The sequence below is a fragment of the Erinaceus europaeus genome, chromosome 14 (genome assembly GCF_950295315.1).
Source record: "Erinaceus europaeus chromosome 14, mEriEur2.1, whole genome shotgun sequence".
Classification (NCBI taxonomy): Eukaryota; Metazoa; Chordata; class Mammalia; order Eulipotyphla; family Erinaceidae; genus Erinaceus; species Erinaceus europaeus.
Window position 1 is genome coordinate 71,024,830 of NC_080175.1, and position 20,124 is coordinate 71,044,953.

Below are 20,124 nucleotides of genomic sequence, written 5' to 3' on the forward strand. Positions count from 1 at the left end.
TGAACATGGGTGTTGACTGGTTGGTCTCTTAAAAGTTTTTATCAATATGTCTCTTTTCCTTTTTTTCCTCTTGGCTCAGTAACCTTCCACATATTCCAGTTAATAATACCTTGTTTCTCTCCGTTTGTTGTTGCATAACTGGAGTCTTATACATGAGTGATACCACTGCTCCTGGGCAGCTTTTTCATTATATATATGAAACAGAGAGAGAGGGGGTGGAGGGAGAAAGGAGAGAGAGAGAGAAAGAGAGAGAGAGAGAGAACAGAACCAGAGCTTCTCATGGTCCCATTACAATAATACTAGCACTTGAATCTGATGCATGCATGGCAAGGCATACATCCCTAGCATATGGATTCATGAGATTATACATTGACTATTTAAACAGTGTTTACTTTTATTAGTGTGACTCTAGCAAAGTACCACCAACTGTATGATGTAAAGAACTGAAATGCATTTGTTCATGTATACTCCTATCAATTTGTTGTCTTATAAATCACTATTTAATTAATATGAGAGGGGAAAATTGATTGAATGTCTCAAACTTTAAATCACAGACTGAGTCTTTTTAATACATAGGCTGAGTCTTTGATATGTTGACTCTCTTAAAAAGCTTAGACCAGGGAGAAGAGAGGCAACCCGTGGCACAGCTATATGAAAATAATGTCAAAGGACAAAAATTATGGTGATGCTGTGTATGATACAGCAAATCCTAAAAAAAGGATATTTCAAAGTTACCCAAATTGTCAAATAATGTAATTATAGCAATAACTATCTATTTTCTTCTTAAACCCTAAGACAGTAGGAACTTCCAGCTTCCTCTTTAGAGTCTATATTTTCCCCAGTCCTGGAACCTCTAGAGTGAGGCTCACTTTCCTGAATGCTTCTCTCAATTCATACCAAGTGATAATTGCATCAGCCGATTCCAAGCTAATCAATGCAAGGAGTACCGCCTCAGCATGCTTCACTTCAGATTGTGTCCAGAAACCTCAGGTGTGGAATGTCAACCCTTCAGACTCACTAATGGGGTGAGACCTTTCCTTTCATAGTATTCTCAAATTCCATTCCAGGAGGTTCACTTCCCAACAAAATCCCCAAACCTAAATATAGACCAGGTCCTGTAAGATAGAGCATATGTTCACATGTATCATGTATCCATAAATTAGGGCAAAGTATATAACTGAAAGCAAAAGTACATAATAGTTTGTAGTGAGTCAGTATCAAGTTCATAATGAAATAGTGTCTACTTGCACTTAGATACCCTTCTCACCTACTTCTTATTACAGTTCTCTCACTCACTCCAAAGCTAACCTTATCAAAGCAAGGACTGCAAAAGCTGAATAAGGGCAAGAGACTGGCATATTCAATGATGACTCTTTAGTCACTATCAGGCCACCCCATCAGCTGGGGCCTAATTCAGGGAGTCCTAAGATTCACAAACAGACATGATGGGCCTAGACCTTGAATAAATCCCTCTCTACATTGTTACCAGTCATCACTAGCAGGAACAACACAATAGACCCCTCCGTGAGCCCCCCATAGGACCTTGCCCTCAACTTGGATCATTGACAGTAGAGAATGTTCCACCCTCCAAAGGGAGGATGGACAACATACTCTGTGCTACACCAATATCAGGAAGATGGGTCCTGATATTGGGGCAGCTTGGAACATTCCTACTCATGACCACACAATGTGAAATCAGATCTACAGGGATGCAGAGGTCACATAGGCTCCTAAGCTGAATATGGGCCCCAGATCACATCAAACCAATGAGGTTTACAGTCAACAATATTTATCCACTTTTCCCATATTTGGGAGTTATTCTCTTCCGTGATCCAGCTTTCTGGTCCTTCTGCCAGCCATGACACCACCTCCCCAGACAATAATTAGAATCCATCTGCATATCAGATTTCAAGCTGAGGCAAAAAAACAAAGACAAAAACAAAAACAAACAAACAAAAACACTAGTATAGCCATAGGCCCTTTGGAATATAACTAAAAACTAAAACATGCCTACTAGCTAGCTACAAAATGGAGGGCCCCCCAATTCTTCATCTGCACTATTCAAGCCTTTAGGTCCATGATTGACCAACAATTGTTTGGCTTTGTGTGTTAACTCTCTTTTCAACCACCAGGTTCCATATGCTAGCATGATGCCAACCAGACTTCCCTGGACAGACAACAACACCAATGTGTCCTGGAGCTCTGCTTACCCAGAACCTTCCCCACTAGGGAAAGAAAAAGACAGGCTGGGAATATGGATTGACCTGTCAATGCCCATGTTCAGCAGGGAAGCAATTACAGAAGCCAGACCTTCTACCGTCTGTACCCCACAATGACCTTAGGCCCATACTTCCAGAAGGTTAAAGAATAGGAAAGCTATCAGGTGATTGAATGGGATACAGAGTTCTGGTGGTGGGAATTTGTGAAGTTGTACCCCTCTTATCTTATGGTTTAGACACTGTTTCCTTTTTATAAAAAAATATAAATATATATCAACAAGGTCATAGGATATGAGGGATACAGTTCCACACAATTTTCCCCACTGGAGTTCTGTATCCCATCCCTTCCCTTAAAATCCTTCTGGGAACTTGAACCCAGTGTCATTATGGGTTGCAGAAGGTGGAAGGTCTGGTTTCTGTAATTGCTTCCCCATTGAAGATGGCTGTTGGAAGGTCAATCCAGACTCTCAGCCTGTTTCTTTCCTATGTAGGGCAGGGCTCTGGAGAGGTGGGGTTGCAGGATACATTGGTGGGTCATCTGCCCAGGGAAGTCGGGTTGGTGTCTTAGTAGCATCTGTAACTTGGTGATTGAAAAAGAAATAAGATATAAAGCAGAACAGATTGTTTAATAATAAAAAATCTAAAGGCAAGAATGTAGCAGATGAGATTTGGGGTCTCCATTTTGGAAAAATCTAGTAGATCTATATTAGGTATATTCTAAGGGGCCCATTACTTTACTAATTTTTTTTAATTTATAAGCTGGAAACACTGACAAAACCATAGGTTAAGAGGGGTACAACTCCACACAATGCCCCCCACCAGAACTCTGTATTCCATCCCCTTCCTTGATAGCTTTCCTATTCTTTAACCCTCTGGGAGTATGGACCCAAGGTCATTATGGGATGCAAAAGGAAGAAGGTCTGGCTTCTGTAATTGCTTCCCTGCTGAACATGGGTGTTGACAGGTTGATCCATACTCCCAGTCTGTCTCTCTCCCTAGTGGAGCAGGACTCTGGGGAATTGGAGCTCCAGGACACATTGGTGGGGTTGTCTGTCTAGGGAAGTCTGTTTGGCATCATGCTTGCATCTGGAACCTGGTGGTTGAAAAGAGAGTTAAAATATAAAGCCAAAAAAATTGTTGACTAACCATGAACCTAAAGGTTGGGATAGTGCCAATGAAGAGTTGCGGGGGTGGGGGGGTGGGGGGTCCTCCATTTTGGAGATAGCTAGTAGGCATATTTTAGTTATATTTCAAAGGGCCTGTGGCTATACTAGTTTTTTTTTTTCCCTGAGCCTGAAATGTGATATTCAGGTGGATCCTAGTTATTGTCTTGGGAGATGATATCATAGCTGGAAAAAGGACCAGAAAGCTGGATCAGGGAAGAAAGTAGCTCCCTAATATGGGAAAGGGGTATAAATATTGTTGATTGTAAACCCCATTGATTTGATCTGATCTGAGACCCATATTCAGCTTAGAAGCCTATGTGACCTCTGCATCCCTGCAGATCTGAGCTCACCTTCTGTGGTCATGAGCAGGAACGTTCCAAGCTGGTCCATTATCAGAACCCATCTTCCTCAGGTGTAGCATACAGTATGTTGTCCACCCTCCCTTCAGAGGATGGAACATTCTCTACCTTCATTGATCCAAGTTGAGGGCAAGGTCCTATGGAGGCCCACAAAAGGGTCTGTTTTCTTGTTCCTGAAACTTTACTGATTTTTGCCTGAGTTCGACAGCTAACTTGTAGGTAGGTGGGCCAAAGGTTTTGCTTTGGAAGATGGTGTCAGAGTGGGAAATAGGACTAGAAAGCTGGGTCAGGGAAGAGAATAGCTCCCACATATGGGAAAAGTATATAAATATCTTGGATACTTTTTTTGTTGCTTCTGATTAGTTTCCAGAATTCTTTGTCATTTATTGTGTTTTAGTTTAACTGGGTGTGCCATCACCTTACCCCCAGGATTCCCTTTTCTCTGTCTCTTCACTATTGCTTGTAATCTTTTGTCATCTCGATAGTAAAGTAATATCTCATTGTAATTCAGTTTGCATGTCCCTAATGATTAGAGATGCTGAATACTTTTTTCATATCTGTATATTCTTTGTGAAAAGTATCTGCAAATTCTGTTTTTGAAAAATAACTATTCATATTCTATGTCAATGTTTTAAAGTTTCTCTTTTTGTTACTGAATGACACAAATAATTTTCATTTTTACTATCTGTCCATATGATTTGAAAATATTCCTGTCATTCTGTAGAGGGTCTTTCACAAATTTTAACAATATATAAGGGCATGAGTCATATTGGACAGGCTCACCTTAATGGTCTTTCCTTGATTTGTTCAGCTGCAAAGACTCTAACTTCCAATAAGATATAATTTAAAGATGTTGGGGGTTAATATTTCAACATCTATGTAGGAGCTATGATCCAATACATATAAGCCATGAATATATTTCCTTAATATGGGAAAAGGTCTGTTGCTTTTTTATCTTTTAAACTTTTTTAGAATTCTTTAAAAATTTTTTATTATTATCTTTATTTATTTATTGAATAGGGATAGCCAGAAATCAAGAGGGAAGGGGGAGATAGAGAGGGTGATAGATAGAGAGACACCTGCAGTTCTGCTTCACCACTCATAAAGCTTTCCTTATGCAGGTGGGAACTGGGGGCTTGAACTTGGGTCCTTGTGCATTGTAATGTGTGTTCTCAACCAGGTACACCACCACCGAGCACCGTCCATTGATTTTTTAAAAGATCACTTTGTAATTCTTCCTTGACTACACTGCTGTTCTTTTATATATATAAATGTTCAATTGATCCTCAAAAATGCAAGCAAAATGTCTAACTTTTCCATTTCTTACAATTTACCTTTGCATATATTTTGGTATGAATTTAGAAATGTACAAAAAAAAGTACAAAATGTACAAATGTACAAATGTACAAATGTACAAATGTACAAAAAATGTACAAAAAATGTACAAAAAAAAGTACAAAATTTCAATCCTGTTCTTTTGGAGTAACTTTAGAAACTTGGGTCAGGCAGTTCTGATAAAATTCTGAAGTATTTCCAAGTGCCACACTGTACATTTGTTTATGTTCCAGTTAGCTGAATTCATTGGCCTGTGTGATTATGTAATCACATTACTATACATTATTGCAAAGCAGAGATCTGCATAAGCTTTCCATGATTGGTCATAATAGAAAATAGAAGCTTGATTTGCTTTGGTTCCAGATGGTAGTTTGCTTATAATAGTTGAAATATAATCATGAGCATTACTAACTAAATGAAAACATAAATAAATGATGCTGTCTTAAAAATTGTCATGGCATTTACAAACAGAAATTCTTGTGTGAAGTATTTATCTATTGTACAGGTAGGAATAGATTTTTATCTCCATGATAGCCTTTGAATGTTGCCATTATTCTTATCGTAAAGAATTAATCCTTAACATTAGTGCTTCCCAGTTTGGGTTGCCATTTATTTACTATTTATCTTTGAACACGTTCAGGTAGGATATGACTTTGAAGTCACATCTTTTCTTCACTAACACGACAGATGTGTGGAGATCATTACTAGTGTTATCAGTTTGTTTTGAAAAAACATTTTACTGTACATCAGTATTAAATGTTCTTAGTTTTCAAATATTATTTATTGGCAAGTATAAATTCAGAATGCAATATTTTCTGCTTGCTGTCCAGGGCCTAGCTCTGTATGGCTTATAGAACATTTATTTTTACCACCTAAGTCATAAAAGTTGTTTTCCATATCTCCAGTCAAACTTAACTTCAGGCAAGAAGTGAAAAAAAATTACCTGTCACTTTATTCACAGGCCAGACCAAAATACTGTAACACCATGGCCCACTAAGCTAATTTAGAAGAAAAAAAAATGGAATGAGGTTTTTAAAAGATGGCATTTATATGTAATGTATGTAGGAGAATTTAGGGTTTTGACAGTTTGAAATTGTATCCTCTAGAGAGAGAATGTGTAATGACTTTTGTTTCTCTTGAAATATGCATAGCTTCTTGAAGGTAACTTTCAACTCTCATTAGCACGTTTCAGAGCAATTTTCCTCACTTTATGAAAACAAAGAGCACAACACTCCTGAACTCCTGAATAGAATAAATGTTTACATATCAACAATTCAGTCATTTACCTTCTTTGGTGTGTGTGTGGGGGGGGAGGGACTTTTACTCCATTAATTTGACGGAATACATCATATGATAGAAATCAGTTTTGAGGCTTTACTATAGAATCGGTTAAATTTTATGCCTAGATAATATTGCAAGGATAGATGTAATTGTAGCTAAAACATAGTACATCATTTAAGATCTGTTAGTAGAAATTAGTTTGTGTCAGGCTCTTTTGATTTGAATTCCAACTTTCTTTCTTACTGATGTATAATAACCTTTTCACAAGCTCATTTTTGAAAGTATAAGAAAGTGAAGCAAAGAATGACATATGTCACATTATTTGCATTAGCTATTTTGTCAGGGCTTTTCAAGTTCAACACTATGATAGCTTGTGACTGATAAATCTTTGTTGTGCAAGACTAGAGTACAATTTTGATGGCTATTTGGCAACATCTGTGCACTCTGCTCATTAGATGTCAGTATAACCCTCCATGGCCCCCCAAATTCTAAGAACCAAAACTATCTCTCAATAATGTTAAATCTGCCCTGGAGGGCAAGATCACCTCTGTTGAAAATCACTAGATGACATGAGTATAATATCTAAATTATTTACCAGCAGTAGGGACGTCATGCTTACAGGCTATGAACAACCCACAAAATCATTTGGTCTGTCTCTGCCAAGGCAAACATAAGCAGGATTTGTGATTCAGTATGAGGAGCTTTGCTCATAGAATCGTTAAATGCTGATTTCTAAGTTGATCACTTTGTGTGGCCCACAAAGAATGTTATAAATATCTAAATGGACTTGGAGAAAAAAAGTTTTCCCACTTCTGATTTAGGATGTGTTTTGCATATAGTAACTGCAGAGTAAACTTTATGATTACCATATAAAAGAGAATATACGTGTATATATATATGTACATAGATAAATATATATATATGCATATATATCTTTTTCAGAGAGCCAGACTTAAAAAATGAACACTATCTATGCCTCAGTATGTGAGTATATATTAGAATATATGTGTATGCTTCTATGTATGCTATTTTTTAGATATTACTCAAAGTAATGAGGGGCATAAAAGTAGCTAAAATCTAGAGATAACCATCAAAATTCACAAGTTTATTGTTCTTTTACATAAATATTTTACAGATTACCATAACTTTTCAAAAAGAGATGAATTTAAATTTGTCTATCCAGTGTAGTTCAAAGAAAACAAAACACTGGTAAAAAAATGACCTTCAGTAGAGTGAAAAGCTTGATATCTGTTATATAATATTGTATGGATTGTAACTAGTGAGAATCTTTTGTCTTACATAGCAATTAGGTTCATAAAAACAGCCACTGTGTTGTGTGTGCGTGTGCGTGTGCGTGTGTGTGTGTGTGTGTGTGTTACTTGTTTCTTAAACTCCCCACATTGGAAGTGGTATGTGAAAATGTAGAAACTTATGAAGCAATCTTATTTTCTTAACGTTTAATAGGAACAGTGCTTTGATTTGTTTGGTTTTCTCTGTTTCATGAGTATTTTGTTTTGTCTGCTGCATCTTCACTGCTCTAGATTGATTTTGTTTTTTCTAGATAGAGACAGAGAGACAGAGTGAAGAAAGATTAGCACAGAGCCGACACTTTCTCTCCTTCTTCTTCTTCTCCTTCTCCTTCTCCTTCTCCTCCTTCTCCTTCTCCTCCTCCTCCTCCTCCTCCTCCTCCTCCTCCTCCTCCTCCTCCTCCTCCTCCTCCTCCTCCTCCTCCTCCTCCTTCTTCTTCTTCTTCTTCTTCTTCTTCTTCTTCTTCTAGCATTTGCCCTTCTTCCTATGGGACTATCATGTGGTTCTGGGTCTTGAATCCAGGCTATGAACATGGCAAAGCAATGCTCTATCACAGGAGGTATCTTCTGACCCCAATAGGGATTGTTTTCACTTTCTGACAGATGAGGAGACTGAGACAGAGGTCATACTCTTAGTAAGTGCCAGCTCTGAGATAAGTAATATAATCGAAGTATGGAAGTTTCCCTAAAACCTCCTGAGTCTCCATTTAAGTACACTCCAATTAAAATAACCAATTGTTATTCTGAGAAATATTATGTTCTCACCCTTTTAGCCTTATCCATATATTACCTTTCTTTCTCACCATTTCTAGTTACTTAATCCTTCACAGTGCACTCAAGGATTATTTCCTCTAACAGGCTTTGGTAATGCTTTTAGTCCATTACTCTTCATGAATTGTGCTCTTCAGTATTCCCCTGGACACTCATTTAGTTGAGTTGAATTTTATAGTAAGAGCACACTGACATTGTTAAGGTTAATGACTCAATGTTTTACAAGTTGAAGCACATTTTAGGTTAAATTGATTATTTGGATCATTTTATTCAACAATGGGAAGGCCTTGAGTGCCAGTATTACCTACTGCCATAGAGAAACATCTTCGTTGAAACCTTCATAGAGTAGTATCGATAGTGATAACCTATTAGAAAGTCTTGAACTACTCTAAAAGTGTTTCTGGAATGGGGAATATAAAAGTGATGTCAAATGCACTTACACTGATTGGTATAAGATTACACATATTTGCAAGAATCCGATGAGTCTAATGGTATGCCCAATTGAAATTGTCATTGGAATACTCAAATTCCACTCTCTGTTGCAAGGGCAGTATTGTAATATCAGAGGCTAAATCTCTTGGCTAAGGTTGTAAATTATTAAATGGTAATAGTAATAATGGTAGCAGTAGTAATGAATAACATTCACTTAGTGGCTATTGTCTACTAGGCATTATATTAGACATATTATATAAAAGTCCGTTCATTCCTTATAAAGTTTATGAAGATATTTATGGCCTCATAAAATGATGGTGAAACACTAAGTATAATGCATATGCTACCAAGTGTGAATACCCAGGTTCAAGTCTCCAATGTCCACCTACAAGCATTCTGAAACTTCATGAGCAGTTCAGTCGTGCTGCTGTTATTTCTTTCTGTCCATATATTTCTCTCACCATATGTCAAAAGATAAAGACACCAAGCCACAGGGATAAGATGTTTGGTAGAAAGAGGGAGAGGGGGGGAGGAGAGGAATCTGAAATTGAACAGTCTGTTTTCAGAGTTCATTTCTTTAACTACTATCCTTCACTTCTTCCCTTTGCTGCTTTCATAGAGTTGGATTTTCAGTCAATTCTGCCAAATTTTTTGCTTCCAAATTATATCTAATTTATATTAGCATTTGGTCTTCTTCAGGCTTAGTTTCATTGTTACTCTTATTCTGTCTATTTGCCTGTCTCTGTTGCTCTAATCACCAATCTAACCACAGTGTGCCAGTTTCTGAGAATCTTGATGAATGTAAAAAAAAAAAAAGTGTAATGGATCTAATGCACATACATATTCTAGGTTGTTTTACACTAGGAAATACATTATAATTTGACTATATATATGCAGTTCATAATGGATTGTAGATGCTACAAATACTAATGAATTAGTTTATTACTCTTAAACTTTGGAATAGTTATTTTTTTCTCATAATAAATAAATTACTTCATTGTGGGTATTTTTATATTCTATCTTGGGCCAGCACTGCCAAAGAAAAGAAATAGACTTTAGATACAGCTGTAACTTTATAAAATAGATTGTTTATCTTAAAAACAACTTGTCTTTCTCTAGTCATTCTATTCTAAATTCTTTCCTATATGTAATATCATGATAAATACAAAGGGATTTCCCAAAATTAGCAAAGTATTAAAATATATATGATCTAAAAAGGAATGAGAATAAAACTGAAATTATAATCTTCATCTATAATTCATGATAGTAGCAGAAAATGGGAAACTGTCTTTGACATTTTTAAAATATAATCTTTAAAGTCAGCTGAACTATCAAGTGTGTAAACAGAAGCAAAACTGCCCTATTGTATGAAGTAGCAGAACTGACCTCTCATAGATGAAGTCTTGGGAAATTAGTGTGAACATCTAGTTGAGCATACTCTACCATTTCAAAGGTCAGGGTTCAAACCTGGTCGCCACCTACAGGGAGGAGGCTTCATGAGTGAGGTTAGCAGTTCTAAAGGTGTTTATTTCTCTTTCCCTTTCTGTATCCCTCACCCTTCTCATTTTCAATTTCCTTCTGTCTGTATAGAAAGAAAAAATAAGAAAAAAGGAAAGAGGAAGGAAGGGAGGAAGTGTAGAAAGGAAGGAGGTCACTAAGAGGGGTGGATTTGGTCTCAGTAATAACCCTGGTGGTGTTGGGTTGCATGGCAGGGGAGAGAACTCGACCAGAGCCAGCCTGGACTGCTGCTTACCTAGCAACGCGGGAGAGGAACCAGGAACTCTTGGCTGCATGGGAATGCAATGCAATGCCTTTATTGATCAGAGAAAATGCCTTTATGTCTTTTGAAATGGAAGAGGCAGGTCGGAAAAGGAAATGGCCATGAGAGAGGGTGGAGAGAAGAAAAGAGCGTGAAGGTAGCAAGCTTCCATCTAACCAATGGGGATTAAACCAATACCCTGCAGGCATGGTGGGTCTCAGGCAAAACAATGATTATGTAAATAGACCACCATGTCAAACAATGCAGAGGACCTGGTGTAATGACCAACATGGTACCATGGCAATAATAAAAAAAATTAAAATTTTACTTTTAACTTTATTAACGAAGTGAGGGAAAAATAAGAAAAATGGTGATTTGGAATCCAAGAAATTATTACTTATTCAAAATAATAGTGCATAGAAGAAATAGAGGGAAGATACAGAATATTTTTTTACATGATCCAGATAGAAACATATGGATAGACACATCTGGAAAGGAACAGAGAGTGAGCAAATCCACAAAAATAGTAGGAAAGCCCAAAATTCAAATAAGAAAATAATTGTTCAAATGTGAAACCTCCAATTTCAAAAAGAATATAAAATTAATAGACTGTAAGAAGAATGGGATAGATTTTAAATAGTAAATATAGAAAGTAATAAGTTGGCTGATATTTGAGATACTATTCAATACATCAATTCTTTCAGTAAGAAGGAGGAAAAAAATCTAAAAAAAATTCCTGCAGCATACAAGAGAAACCCAAAGTCAGTAAACAAATTTACAGCATAATTAATCTATGGAACTGACTAAATATTCACTTGATTCTGATCAATAAGTGAAAAGGAAAATCTATATGAGAAGTATTTTAGAATAGAATTGCGTGATGTGCTTTGCTGGGAAGAAACATGTAACAGCCTATTTCACTTTGCAGTGAACAGTGGTTACTAAAGTTGTATGATATTGTCTACTGATTTTGAACTTTTGAGTAAATCTGCATATAAAATAGTTATGGTTATATAGTACCATGCAAATCATGTTAACCTTATTTACATAAAGTGAAAGCAAAAGTGATAAATGGCATCAGAAAGAAGCACAGGCAAACAGTTATATTATCTTACCTGGTGATACCTTGAGATAAACCAACAGTTGCTAAAACTTGATAGAAATTTAAGTATTTTAAAGGTTGTAAAGATTAGGGTCACTGGTTAGTGACGTACCTGGTTGAGTACAAACATTATGATGTACAAAGGCCTTTGTTTGTTTGTTTTTCTTTTAGGCACTGGGTGGTAGTGAGGGCTTAATGGTTTACAGATATAGTTGTTGGTACACAAGTAAAACTTCTCATTTAAAAAAATACTATTATTTTTATTTATTGGATAGAGACAGCCGGATATTGAGAGGAAGGGGGTGATAGAGAGGAAGAGAGATGGAGAGACACTTGCAGCCCTGCTTCACTACTCATGAAGCCTTCCCCGAAGGTGGGGACAAGGGGCGTGAACTTGGGTCCTTACACATTGTAATGTGTGCTCAACGAGGCGCACCACCAGCTGGCCCCAAACTTCACATTTTTCTAAAACACTCTTCGCAAAATTTGTAAAAGCAAAGGCCTGATTTTAAGTCCCTGCTCCCCACCTGCAAGGGAAAATCTTCCTCTCAATGTCTCTGTGCCCTAGCAAATTAAAAAATAATAAATACATATTATGCTTTTTAAGTTTTAAAGATAAAGTTTATAGCTATTCAGGAGCAACAGATCGGGTTTATAACTAAGGGGAAAATATAGGAATTTGAGGACTACTTATGCACTAAACCCAGCAGAGGTTAACTGACACTTAAAAAGTATTAAAATATAATATTAATGTATGATAAAATGAATACAACCTTCAAGGAAACAAAAACAGACACTCTTGGAGGTAGTAATTGAAACATTAAACTAATTTTGACTTTGATGTTATGTGAGTAAATCAAATTATAGGAAGAAAGAGAAGGAAGAATACTATCTACTGTAGTGGAGGAAGGAAAAAAGAAGGAGAATAAACTGACATTAGTAATAGTGGGGGAAAGTATTTAACCAATTCGCAAAGAAGACATTAGAAATAAAGGAAAAACAAAAAGGTAGCAACGCCACTCTTCTGGATTTGTCTGATTCCTGTCTTGTTAACTTGGCAGCAATGTAGCAAAACTAGAAATTGAGAAATTCTCTGTGAAGCATTGTCACAAAAGATGGAAAGAAATTTATTCACTGAATAAACTAATTTCCATTTAATGAGAGTAGTACATATATAATTATCATTAACAAGTGTTCTTTAGTACTTTAAACCTCACTTGATCAATGTGTTATCTTTAATATAATGGGAGTACATAATACTATATGTATAGATCAGCATGATTTTATAAAAAGTATGAAGACAGTTGTTTTAATGTATTTTCACATGAATATTTAAGAGTAATTTGTAGATTTGACAAGGTAGCTCCCCTTGATTAGTATGTTTGTTTTGTTATAAGTGTGACCCAGATTAAAGTCTGCCTCCTACCAGAGGAAGACTTATTTTATTTTATTTTATTTTATTTTATTTTATTTTAATTCTTTTCCCCCCTTTTGTTGCCCTTGTTGTTTTATTGTTGTTGTAATTATTATTGTTGTTGTTATTGATGTCGTCGTTGGATAGGACAGAGAGAAATGGAGAGGGGAGGGGAAGACAGAGAGGGAGAGAGAAAGACACCTGCAGACCTGCTTCACCACCTGTAAAGCAACTGCCCTGCAGGTGGGGAGCTGGGGGCTGGAACGGGGATCCTTAAACTTGTCCTTGCACTTGGCACCATGTGTGCTTAACCTACTGCACTACCGTCTGACCCCCTTTATTTTATTATTTCTTTTTACCAGAGCACTGCTCAGCTCTGGCTTATGGTGGTGCAGGGATTGAACCTGGAACTTTGGAGCCTCAGGCATGAGAGTCTCGTTACATAACCATTATGCTATCTACCCCTGCCAGAGAAAGACTTTATGCTGTGATGTCTTTTCCATTTTCCCTCTGTCTCTTTCAATCACTTTTTCTATCTGAAAACCTCAGCTGTGAATGGTGAAACCCCAGTGATGATCCCCCCAAATAAGAGTAGCTTTGAGGTTAATCATTGTTATCTTGTTTGATGAATGACTGTGGTTGTGGTTTTCATGAGAGCAGAATGGTGTACTATTCCATAGATTTTCATATTTGATATAACAAATACACACTTTAATATTTTTAAAAGCTTAAATAAAAGCCTCCTTAATTTCAATGCTTTATACCAAGTTTTAATTAGGCTTTAATTAACAATAGTCTAGTTAGGAATTAGTTTAATTAAGGGTTGAAAAATTATTCCAGTTATATATTCTGAGTGGAAAGAAAACTTGAGATAAATTTTTACACATGTGTCTATGGATCCACAAGTATACAGGAATTCATTTTAAAAATATACTTTTTAAATATAATCTTAAATTATAAAGGAATCACAATGCATGGCAGATTTTTTTTTTTACAGATGTTTCGTTTTTTAAGGTAAAGATTATCATGAAGTATCAGATGATCTCTTAGAGAAAACTGGAAAGCTTTAATATGCTAGTTTATGGAAAGTTAAGCCAAATTCATTTTTTTAAATAAGGTTTTTCTTATCAGGGCCTGTTCTTCTTTTGCCTCTTGTCCCACAAATGCATTATAATTTTAACCACCCTCAAGTCAACTAACCAGACCATGAGCCATTGTACTATGTTCTGTGGCAAATGGACCTTGTTTCATTTTAAAGGATTTGAACTTGAAATCACTCCCAACAGTTATAAAAAAAAAATGTCTTTCCTCCTGTCAGCCATTGCCAAATTTAAACTTCCCATCTGCATTTCTAATTATGAGACAGAAAAAAAAAACTGTGTTGAACAAAGACTTGTTTCTCTTTTGTTTTTCTTCTCCGAAAGGACAAATTAGGCATATGGCTAAATGAAAGACTGTGTTATTTATTTCACAGCTTTAAAAAAGCTTTCTATTCATTTTATACTGATCTTAGGTACCTGAAATGTACTTTAAAACTTACTATAATATTCCAAGAAAAATTTATTTAACCATTATTCTTTAAAATAATTAAGTTGAATTAACAGCATCACAGTATTACCCTACAATTGAACAGATATATGTGTGTGTATGGAGAGATTAAAACATTATTTCTAAAGTCTTATTCTTGGCAAAGTAAGAACTCTTCTCCAATACTTTCTTTTACCAAGCAGTAAAGTAGATTATTTTTATCTTTGTGATGTTGGACACAATATGAAAAATACCAACTCTATTTTGATAGAATGACTGAACAGAATGCATATGTCAGGAACACAGGGTATCTGATGATTTGGGGCAAGTTATACGTTCACAGCAATATACTGACATAAAGAGTGTCAGGATCTGGCATATTAGACTTTTTTTTTTTACTCTTATAATACTTTGAGTAGATTGAACAGTTTGAATGACTCATGCTATCACCCATAGAGTTATTTATTTTTTAGAGAAAAATTGAAGTCAGCTGGTAAAATGTCTGGATATATATACTCATAGACTGGCCCATGGATAGAGGGTTTGATTCCCTAACACATAAATTTAATACCTTCCTGAAACACCTAGGACTAAAACTAAAAATCAGATCATTGACTTTGATTGTGGTTTTCTAACAACTTTAATTGTAAAGCACAGTTTTAGTGAAGATGTATAGTCATAGCTGTATTATAGAAATAATAACCAGAATTAATTACAGAAATAGATTTTTCTCTCTAAAAAACGAATCTGTGCATTCCTTGGGCTTTATTACTTGAATTTCCATCAGTTGTAAAAACACATTAAATATGTAATTCTTATAAAGTGACTCCCTATATAGAAGTTTTTATGAATATGTGCTTATGTAAGCTTCAACTTTATCAATATGAATAGAGGAATTTTCTTCTTCTAAGTTTTACTATCAGTAAACTTTTAAGACAGTATGAATTTGAGAGAATTCTTTTCTGTACACAGTAACTAATGGGAAAAGAATGGATAAGAAAATAATTAAGAAGACAGAGGAGTCAGGCGGTAGTGCAGCAGATTAAGCGCAGGTGGTACAAAACGCAAGGGTTGGCTTAATGATTCTGGTTTGAGTCCCCAGCTCTCCACCTGCAGGGGAGTTGCTTCACAAGTAGTGAAAAAGGTCTGTGGGTGTCTTTCTCTCACCCTCTCTGTCTTCCCCTCCTCTGTCCATTTCTCTCTGTCCTAACCAACAACGACAACAAAATAATAACTACAACAACAATAAAACAATGAGGGCAACAAAAAGGAATAAATATTTTTTGAAAAATTTATAAAAAAATATAAGAAGACAGAGCAGATCAGTGCCACTTACCTCACACATATCATATCTATATTAATTCTTTATGAAAGCCATACACTCATTTAGTAATAATTAGTAAGAATTGATTTCAAACTTTATTGAACACATCTTTGAGTATAATATTGTCATTATTCCATAATCTCAACTTAAAAATTACATTGGAGGGTTTGGTCGGCGGCTAACCCGGGTAAGTTACATAGTACTATGTGCAAGGACCCAAGCAAGGACCTGGGTTCGACCCCCATTTCCCCACCATCAGCATAGATGTTTGGCAAGCAGTGAAGCAGGTCTGCAGGTTTTTATTGTTCTCTCTCCCTCTCTATATCCCCCTACCCTCTCAATTTCTCTCTGTACCATTGAACCCACTGAATAAAATTTTAAAAAATCACATTGGTATCTATCTGTCTATCTATCTATCTATCTATCTATCTATCTATCTATCTATCTATCATCTATATATCTATCTATCTGTCATCTATCATCTTTATGTCTATCCCCATTTCTTCTCAATAAAGACAAAAGACAATATTAATTTTGACTTGGAAGTCTTAACCTAGTGAGTAGCTGGGCTTACGGGACTAATAGATAATTACAATGAAGAAAATGATCAGTTACAGGATGAAACAAAAACTAGAAAGTATCAATTTGAGTACTGTATTTAACTGGAGTCAGATACCAAGGTTTGGATGTTGTACATTTTTCCTAGAGCATTTTAATTAATCACAGTTTCAAGAATGCAGAGAATGTATAAGAACAAAGAGAATATAAAGGTATATCTATCCATATATATATATCCTTTATCCAGAATCATCTCTTGCTTACAGTTCTTTTCCATTTATTAATTATTCTCTTTCTCTCTGTGTACATGTATATGTAAGCATTGTATAGGCACATGGAATAGATATTAAATATTTGTATATGTGCATATAGGTATATTTCGCAGTAATTTCTGTCCATTCTGTGTTTCTTAATAGACATAGCTAGATATTTCCCCCTAAAAGGAAATATAGTCTCTTACTAAGTTCAATTCAATGTTTACTCTCAATATATTTAACTGAAATATTAATTTCATTAAAATTTAACTTTGTATCTAAGATCAGATTCTAGTCTTCTCACTTGCATTAATAAGATTATTTTTTTCCATTACAATAACTACTGATACCATGCATCTCATTGACTCTTTACCTTAGTCAACAGAAATGCTATAATTATTAAACATCAACTCCTCATTCCCTGCTTCTCTTGCTCCCAGCAATCCTATTCTGCTTTCAGTTTCAATTATTTTGACTATTCTAGATAACTCAGTAAGTGGATTTATAATATTTTATTCGTGTGTGTGTGTGTGTGACAGACAGAGAGAGAGAGAGAGAAGGGATGGGCAGGCAGGCAGATAGACAAACTGGCTTATTTCACTTACCATAATGTCCTCAAGGCTTGTCCAAAATGTAGCAAATGTTGAAATGTTTTGTTCTTATTGCTGAATACTATTCTATGTTATGTATATATACATGACATTTTGCTATGTATAGACCTTTGGATTGTTTCCACCTTTTGTGAATAATACTAGTATGAATATGAGTTCATGCTTTTTCAGACTCTAATTTTAATTTTATATATGCATTAGAAGTAGAATTATCACATAGCAATTCTATTTTCTAATCATTATTTCAGAATAGCTGTTCCATCCTGCATTCCCACAAACAGCAAACATTCCACTTTTTCCACATTGCACACACTGTTCACTCACTCACTCATTTTACATCTTCAACAACACTTATTTATTCATAGTTGCCACCCTAAAGAGTGGCAGCTTACCCCAGATGCTCCTCATTTGTAATTTGTCATTTATCTCCTTGTCAGTAGGTTCTGGTGATATAGTTTTGGAGGAACCATTATAAAGATGATGCCTGAAGTTTGGTTCCATATATATTAATATTCTGAAGTATGGACACAGTCTCATCTAGTTCTCAATTTTGGAAGGTGATGTTAGCAGTGAAATAGCACATAGATAAAATTTTTTTATATTTATTTTTTCCTTGCACTTTGCGCAACGTGCACTTAACCCACTGCGCTACTGCCTGACCCCCAACAATTTTTTAAATTATCTTTATTTATTTATTGGATAGTGACAGAAATCAAGAGGGAAGGGGGAGATAGGGAGAGAGACAGAGAAACAACTGCAAACCTGCTTCACTACTTGCAAAGCCTTCTGCCTGCAGGTGGGGACCAGGGGCGAAAACCCGGGTCTTTGCGCATTGTATCATGTGGATTCAGTCAAGTGTACCATCGCTCGGTCCCCGAGAACATTTTTTATACTACCATAATATTATTTTTTCTTTATTGGGGGGATTAATGGTTTATAGTTAACGGTAAAATGCAGTCATTTATACACATATAACAGTTCTCCATTTTCCACATAACAATTCAACCCCTCCTCTGCCATCATGTGCTAGGAACTGAACCCTCCCCCTCACTCCAGAGGCTTTTACTTTGGTGCAATACACCAAACCCAGTCCAAATTCTGCTTTGTATTTTCTTATTTTTCAACTTCTTTTTTTATTATTATTAGTGATTTAATAATGATAGACAAAATTGTAGGGTAAGAGGGCTACAATTCCACACAAGCGCCACCACCAGAGTGCCATATGCCATCACCTCCATTGGAAGGTTCCCTATTTTTATGAGAACATTTTTTTTTAAAGTTAGTGCTTGACTAATGATTTTGGTTTCTAAATTTTTATTATACATCTGGATAGGGAACTTCCACTAACATTAAAAAGAAATAGGATGAGGGAGCAGGCCATGAGTCACCCAGCTGAGCACACATGTTACCATGCCCAGGGATGCTTGGTTTAAGCCCTCAATCCTCCCCGCCCCCTCCCTACCCCCACAGGGGAAAACTTCATGAAAGTTGAAGAGCATTGCATTTCTCTTTCTCTCTCCCTCTCTATTTCTCCCTTCTCTCTCAATTTCTCTCTATCCTGTGATAATAAAAGAAAACAAAACAGAAAAGGCCTCTAGGAGCAGTGAGTATGTTGTGTATGCACCAAACCCTAGCAGTAACCCTGGTGGAAAGAGAGGAAGGAAGGAATAAAGGAAAGACAGAAAAGGTAGAAAGAGAGAGAAGAGAAAGGAAAGGAAAAGAAAAGAAAAGAAAAGGAGAATAAAATAAAATAAAAATGAGGGGGGAAAAGGAAGAAGGGGGAAATGGAGTGAGCATTGCATCAATAAGTTGGAGAATATTTTTGAAGAAATCACATTTTGTGTGTATAAATAATACAGATTGAGGACTTTCTTATGGTAACTAGGTCAGTCAGAAAAAGACAGTGGCAACTGAGATTTGGGGGAAAGCAAAAACAGACCCATTTGTTCCCTTGTATAAGTAAAACATAGGTCTCATCTTTGTTTTGTCCAATCTCCTTTCTCTAACTTTCATTTGATTCTTAGCCTGAAAAATTCCTAGATATATCTTGTTTTCCACTCAAGTGTTTTAAACAGCATACTGTTATAATTTTATGACATAGCCTCCTTTTTTGATACTGTAAAGCAATAAATTAATATAGAGCAATAAATTATTTCTTTTTTAAAATATATATTTTATATATTTCAAATAGAGACAGAAATTGAGAGAGTTTGGAGACATAGAGGAGACAGACAGTGGCATTCTTCACTGCTCATGAAGCTTTCCCCTGTAGATGAGGACCAGGGGCTTGAACCTGGGTCCTTGTGCATTATAATGTGTGTGCTCAACCAGGTGCACCACCACCTGGCCACTTGCCTATATTATCACTATGCTTTATAATAAGTTACTGAATAACAAAGGATATCATTAGAGAATACTCTGAGCACAAGAAAGAGGGAGGAAGGCAGAAAAGGAGAAAGAAAGATATTATGCAAAGAAACACTTTTCCTCGGAAGACTCTCAAGGAAGAGTATTTAAAGCAGGATCACATTCTCCAAGCCTGGAGCTTAGTCACCTGGTCATCTCTGTAGATCTCACGAACTATTTCTTACATCGCCACTACATTTTATATTTTCTGAAGGAACAAAAGGAAAGGCTTTAAGAAGACCAGAACAATGACAAAAAATTCTTGCAGTGCCAAAGGTTATTGAGCTATTTCTTTTAAA

At 35.9% G+C, this 20,124-nt stretch overlaps 1 protein-coding gene across 5 annotated transcripts in view; it reads left to right on the plus strand.

The window, feature by feature from the left end:
* The window catches only part of NAALADL2 (N-acetylated alpha-linked acidic dipeptidase like 2), a 1,374,776-nt gene that overhangs the window by 1,164,793 nt on the left and 189,859 nt on the right, over positions 1 to 20,124 (plus strand). The window lies entirely within an intron of this gene.